Below are 7,353 nucleotides of genomic sequence, written 5' to 3'. Positions count from 1 at the left end.
TTATTTGGTAGCATGAGCTATGGTGGTCAAAACTGGCAGAAGACTTTTCACTGTTCTCCCTCATGCAGGTAGGGACAGATTTTGCTTGTACCCAAAATAAACCGCTTCTGATAATACCAATAAAACCCAAACCAGTTCCCTTTGTATCCACTCACGGGAGAGTTGTGTTGATGTGAAAATAAATAAAAGCCGTAAGAGCAGTTTGAGGTAGCTGCGTTCATATTTTGGTTAAAACTCCCCTCACAGATACAAACAAAAAATCCCTTTCTGCATAAAACCTTAAAACTAATAACTAGCATAAAGGCTAGGCAGTCATTTAGCTGGGCCTGGAACCTAACTCACCAGAAGGTTGTGGGAGTTTGATCTGGAGCATTGTAAGGGCTGTACTGTAGTGAACTCATGGACTAAAATAGAGGCCAAGTGATAGCAAATGTCAGCAAGCGATGTGCCTGTGGCATATGGGAACTAGACGTGACAGAGTATCTCTGTCTTAGCAAGCCATGTGCAGCTTGATCTTTCCATTCACCAAAAAAAATGAAATAAGGGTCATCTTGTGTCTTCACTTGAATCAGGTTGATTCATTCTCATAACACCAATAACTTGTTCCTTTCCCTGGCAGGTGCCAACAAAGGAACAGCAAGAAGCCAGAGGGACAGTCCACAATCTCATATGATTACTCGGAGGAGGAGCTCATGGCAAGCATCGAGCGGGAGTACTGCCGCTGAACCCAACACCACGCCAAGAGAACTTCAAGCGTGTTCCTGGAAGCCCAGCTGGAGCAAAACTGCTGCTGACAAAATAACCCCGCACACAGCGAGACGGCACGGGAGAGGTGGGAGGCGAAGGGAGGTGGAGTGTGAGAGGCAGTGTGGCTGCTTGGGAAGTACGGAGGAGAAAGCCCTCCTGCCCAACTCTGAGTGAGAGCATGAAGATCCCCACCAACTGCTGATTTCTGATCAGTGCTGCTGGAAGAGGAACCAATTCGTCTTGTGAATCATTGTTTAGAAGCTCATTTCTATATGGTATTTACAAATGAAGATGTACTAGAATTGAAGTGTCCTACTAGAAGTGTTGAGACATAGTGCTCTGAAGGAAGATCTTGTTTTGTCTTAGCAGAAGAAAAATGCACCAATATCATTCAATTCAGATAACACTTAAGGGGGTGTTGCATGAAATTCATATTCCTGCCACTTAAAACAGGCCAAATTTACACCTTGCACTGCGCAAGCCTCAGGTCCAGGTCTGAATTTGGCACAGTCTCTTTGAACATGGTCTCCAGTATAGGATGTAGGATGAAGAGGGGAGTGAGCCCACCATCCAGTACGTAACAGTGTAATCCCAGAGTTCAAATCCTACCACATAAGCAAACAAGGCTCCTGGGAGCCATCAGGGAGCACAGGATTTGGACAGTCCCTTCAGGGTGGGATCCCAGTGTCCGTGTCCTACCTGGGGCTCCTTGGCGTGGATCCTCCAGCAAAAGCAGGAGGCACATCCCCAGTGCTACCTCGCTGCGGCCCGCGATCATCCATTTCGAGAGGGACTTGCATGCTATTGTAGAGCAGCTGTTCGTGATCAGTTTTCAGAATTGCCACTGCCGGCCTTCCCATGTATTTCTTGTCCTCGGTAGGTAACCTAGAAGAAAAATCACTACATTTTACCATGAGCTGGCTGCAAAGTAAAACAGAAAGTCGGCCCTCCAAAGGAAGCCATATATTTTCAGTGCTCCCAGACAGGGAAGCCTACTATTTTAGGGTTTCTGCTTTTATTTTACCTGCATCTTAACATATTATGAGTAGCTGCTTATTATCAGAAGTAGGAAAATAACCTTATTTCTGTCTTCAGCTGAAGCATAAAAGACATCAGATGAAATCTTCATATAGCCTATGTAAATGCAAGAGGAAACAGCAGGACACATCTTAAGATGCTGTATTTTAGCTTCTTTGAAATTCCTGCTATCTGTGAAACAGAAATAAATGCATCTGTACTCTATGCAGCCCTCAGTAAAGGCATCAAACATTGTTTTGAAAAAAAGCTCTCTAGCTTACATGGCGAATCACCTTACAGTACCTGCAGAGACTAAGCAAAACGCATCCTTGGAGGATGGCAGGAGGGATGCTGTGAGGCAGACACTAGATTACACCCCGGCACACGTACTCACACTCCAGTTGTCTTTCCTGCAGCAGCCTTCAGCAAGGCTGGCCGTTGCGCTCTGCCTGAGAGCTCAGGAGCTGCCCGGCAGCCTGCAGAGGTGGGCAGCAGAAAGGGAGCCAACGTCCCGCAAAGCTATGTGAGTTTGGAGGCGAGAGATCCCAGAAAACTGGCCAGGGCACTTTGATAGGATGAGGGGCAATGGCTTTAAACTGAAAGAGAGTAGATTTAGGTTGGACATAAGAAACTGTTTGCTGTGAGGGTGGGGAGGCACTGGAACAGGTTGTCCAGAGAGGTGCCCCACCCCTGGAAGTGTTCCAGGCCAGGTTTGGTGAGGCTTTGAGCAACCTGCTCTAGTGAAGGTGTCCCTGCTGGCAGGGGGGGTGGAACTGGGTGATCTTTAAAGTCCCTTCCAACCAAACCATTCCGTGATTCTGCAATACCTCGGTGATCCAGAGGTAGCTGGAGTAGAGAGCAGATGTCCTTGCGTAGCTTGGGGGAAGTCAGGTGGGCCCTCTGGATCAAGGGCTGTCCGACCTTCCTGAAAAAAAATCCAATTTTGAAGGATAGCACTTTATTTTTTGGCAGGAGCAGTAATTTTTAGACCTATTAATGCTGCCGAGCTGTGGCAGGAACACAGTTTCTCTGCAGTGTGTCAAGTGTCAGTGGCCAGATCTCTCAGAGCTTGTATTGGTTTTCAACAGCTCTCAAAGACCTACTGGGGTGAGCAGAATGTGCCTGTGGAGAGCAGAAAAAACACAGGAGACCTGCTCACTCCAGCACCGTAGGTGACCGCGGCTCTCCATACTCTTGTTTTAGTCACCATCGTGTTTCAGATTTCCCTTCAATTTGGATTTCATTCTTTCAACCATGACCTTCCTTCTGCTGAGGCAGAGCGGGCAGCTCCATCCCGCAGCATGGCACGGGCAGGGACCAGGGCTCGGCCTCCCCCCAGGGTTGCTCTGCCCGTGCCCTGCCTCCCCTCACGGAGTTTCTCTCTCTGAGGCTGGATTTGGTGACTGCCCCAGCTAACAGCTCTACAACCCATTTCAGGGTCTCTTAAAGGAAAGCGTAAGTATTAACGATTTTACAGAAAGTGACTAGCAAAAAAAAAAAATAAATCTAACCTGAACATACTCTCATTACATTGCAAGAAATCTCTCGACCGAACACAGCAAATCACTAAGCTTCTTTGCAAAATTAGCCAAGGGACAAGGATGTTTCTGCACCTGGAATAAAGGTGCAGTGGGTTTCACAGGTAACCTTTTCAGCATCACTGAGAGAAAAAGAGGAACTGCAGGAACACAGGGATGCAGCTGGGACAGTCACTGCACCAGGGAAAAGGTGGGAGAAAGAAGATTTGGGATGCAAGGAGAGGCCTCAAACTGTGCCATGGTCTTGCAGCTTTCTCTGTGCTGTGAAATGATGAGTGCTCAGTGCCGTGCGCTGACCGCAGAGCCAGTCGGCACAGAAAAGCTCGCAACCATCTATCTTGTTCTCATACCGTGCAGAATGGGGTGGTGGTACCCAATGAGCTCCCTGGTCTGCCCAAGAATTGTCAGGGACCGTGCTCCTCCACCTGCATCAAACCTGCACCCAGCAGCACGCTGAAAACAGGAGGGCGGCAGTGGGGTTGGTACCTAGGAAGGCACGATTGCGGTTTAACTCCCTGGTGCCAGTGTAACCCTACTTTTGATCCGTCCTTTGCTCAGGGAAAATAGGACACGAGATCATTTGCAGGTAAATAATCATATTGAAGAAGTACCTGAGTCCACGACTAATTTCAAGAGCATCTTCTTGAATTAATTGCTCTTTAATAAAAAGGACAATTGCACTACGGAGATCACTTTGCCGCATCTCAGGCAGTGAATGCCGACATCCCACCAGCTGAATTATCAGAGAGTTTATTTTCTTTTCATTGTACTCCTCTATAACCATCATCAAATCACAACCGCTTGTAGAAATTATTTGGCTTGCCAGTACTTCCTGCCCCTAAAACCGTTCTGCTGGAATTAAGCAGGGTTCTGGAAAGCCTCTCATTCATCATTTTAGAAACTACCCTCCTGTCCAGTACGTGCAGCATAAGACAGGGTAGCTGACTACGGGTTTTGAGCTAACGTTTTAATCCTCGCTAATAAAACAGCAAAAGGCCATGCGTATTAACCATTTTACTACATTATTCATCTAACAAAGACAAATGCTACACACCATGTTTTGAACCAGTCCAAAAGGAGTAAGAGAGACTCACTGGCCAGCTGGCTGTCTATACATACCTCCTATTACTATTATTTTTAAGTGAGGCAAAACCGCAGTTTCTGAGAGGACTGAAGAGGGGCATTTTTTTCAGCTAATAATGAAAAACTACTCTTTAGTGCACGAAGAGATATCGCCACTTCTGAGCCTAGTGACTTCCACAAGTTCAGGAGGTTTCTTACCTGGCCATGCAACAAGATGCCAGGTGAAAGGTTCTGGTGGTGAAAGCATTAAAGCCATTATTTTTTAAATTACTGAAGCCAAGATCTTAAAAAACAAAACCAATTAACCTGAAACTACAGAACCAGTTTGCACACTTACTCAGACTCTCAATTTCACTGAAATCTGGGTTTTTCATGTGCAAACAAATGCTTTGAATCCTTTTTCTCCCCTTTGTAGATGCCTTTTCTTTCTGACAGCACTGCAATGGATGCTTTCTCTTTTTGCAGAGCTCTGCCTTTTCAGTAGCCCAGTAAATAGGCAGAATTCTTTCCCAAAGAGCAACAAAGAAAACAAATCAGTGACGGAGCAGTTTTAGGAAGTGAGTTGTCTTTTACCTGGCGTGTAGTCATCCAGTGAAATTTCCTACAGTCTTCAAGAATTCAAATCAGGAGCTGTAGGCAGACTTGAGTTGGGAAAACAAAGCTGTGACATGATCCGTGCTGGATGAGACGGCTGGAAAGAATAATGAAGAACAGTTAGTCACCATAACCGCAGCTCCTCGGGATAGGAGGTCTTCATCTCTGTCTTTGGGACCCTGAATGCTCGTCCTTTTGCCCAGTGTATGTGAGGATTGCCCCCCGTATGTGTGTATCTGCCAGCAATTATGTGCGCAGGGTGAAGCGGGTTTATCTGGGCAATGATAACCAACAGAAAAGAAATCGTTCTGAACTCAAGGGACACTACAAGGGAGAAAATTAAACCTAAGGTATTCTTCCCATCTAGGAAAAAAACTCTCCCAGGAAAGGGTATGCTCCAGCTTCCTCAAGTTTTCGGCATGTGTAACGTGCCCACGGCCTTCTGCACACATCAGGATGTAAATGTCACCCGGTTTCCTCCTCCTGCACTCAAGGACTGAAGCGGAAAATGAGGAAGGCTGCATTTGACAGAGGATGAAAGCAATCTGGAAAGAAAATGCCTCAATGCTAACACACTTGCTACAGGAAAGGTAACCCCATGGACCACATGGACTGCAAGCAGATGCGGCTGAAGCTTTGCGGCTTCCCCTGAACTGTCTTGCCGTTTCCTTAGCCTGTAGGTTGCCGGGTTTTGAATCGTGATTTACTCTTTCTGCATGCCTTCTCATGGCCATAGCCTGCCTGCCTGCCTCACACTGCCTTGCCAGACACGAACAGAAGGTAAACAGGCAGATGGGCTCACAGATTAAACCTCAAAACCGGTTAGAAGATTTATCCCAGCAGATGAACTCAAGCCAGATGCAACCCTGAGGCAGGATTCGGCTGACAAGAGATGACAGATGAAGCACCACCTTCATCACTCACAGGACGTTGAGCACAGCTGTCACAGCTGGAAATGGAGAGTTAGTCAGAGCTGTAGCCTAAGCCAGAGGAGCACACCAAGTGTGCAACCACCCGGTAGCACAAGCCACCTCTGCCCACCCAGCACCACAGCTTCCGCAGGGATTCACACTTCCAGGTTCCTAATCGCAAGCGGATCAGCGCTCACCAGTTTGCGAGCAAGACAAGGCAAGCTGCTGCCAAGCTCAAGGTTTGGCTGTATAACCGCACGTAGGAAAGCAATGCTAGTCAAACCGCAACATGTAGCATTAAACCAATGGACATGCTTGAGTGCACATGCATTTTTCTTTAGAAAATTATTAGTTTTCATGGCTTTAGAATGGCTGCAAGATAGAAAGACTTTTGCCCACACAATGCCTGGGTCAGCACAGGGGTAGCTGGGAAGGCTTCCTCATGCGCAAACTGTTTTCTCCCACGGGCTGAAGCTGTTCCAGACACCAGCCCCATCAGGATGCGTGCCAAGTGCACCGCCTGGCTGCACCAAACAGCTCAGACCACAGCGCGGTTCTAAGGAAAAGCAGAAAGACGAGCACAGAACTGTGAAATCCATTGTCGTGTTTCATGTAAGCAAAGCGAGGGAGACAATATAAAAATTGGCAAAAATATTACAGGTATTGTTTAGGCTATAACTCAATGCTCAGAAAACTCCTCCTTGAAAAACAGTAGTAGGAACAGACAGGTAGGACATCTTCCCCTGGGAGACAAAAGCATTATGGAGACCTGCAGAGCCCAGGGGCTGAAGGGTTTGTGCCCGAGCACTGATCCCACAGTAAAGCCTTCCCTTCCAGTTGGGAGCAGGACCATCCACCAGATCTTCTTTCCACCTTCCGCACACTTGGAAGAATGACGTGCTCTTCTGCGGACACAGCCTTGTGTCACCGCTCCCGGTTCGCTCTCTGAGGGCTCTGACTGCAGAGACCGAGTCACCTTACAGTGAAAGGCTGCGACAGAAAGCTGGTGTCATTACACCCTCTCCTCCCCTTCTCGTCCATTAAAACGTTGCCCTGCTAGAAATAAACATTGCTGCAATTTAGGAACTGGTCAGACGGAAAGAAACAGCAGAGATGCTTAAAAATGTAAAGTAGTTACTGCTGCTGTCACCGTTGCTGAACACCTCTTTCCCCGCTGAGACCTGGAGGTGACACCCAGCCTGCCAGAGCCTCTTCCCCGCCAGAGCGCAGGTACGCGGCAACGGGAAAAACCAGGGCTAATGCAGCCATCTTTTGAGTCAAATTCTCATATCTTCTTTATTTCCAGCATTCATGCCATGCACAGCTTGCAACACTAACAGAGCAGCACGCAGACCACCACCTTTTGGTGATAGCTTCTGGAGGCCATGCTACAAGAACAGAGTTACAAACCCCAAGGCTCTTGTTCTCAGACAGCATGCAAAAATCCCAAACCCTGGCGGTGG

This window comes from Cariama cristata, unplaced genomic scaffold, assembly GCF_000690535.1.
Source record: "Cariama cristata isolate BGI_N322 unplaced genomic scaffold, ASM69053v1 scaffold10593, whole genome shotgun sequence".
NCBI classification, from domain to species: Eukaryota; Metazoa; Chordata; class Aves; order Cariamiformes; family Cariamidae; genus Cariama; species Cariama cristata.
The sequence above is the reverse complement of the archived record's forward strand: the minus strand, read 5'-3'. Positions refer to the sequence as shown.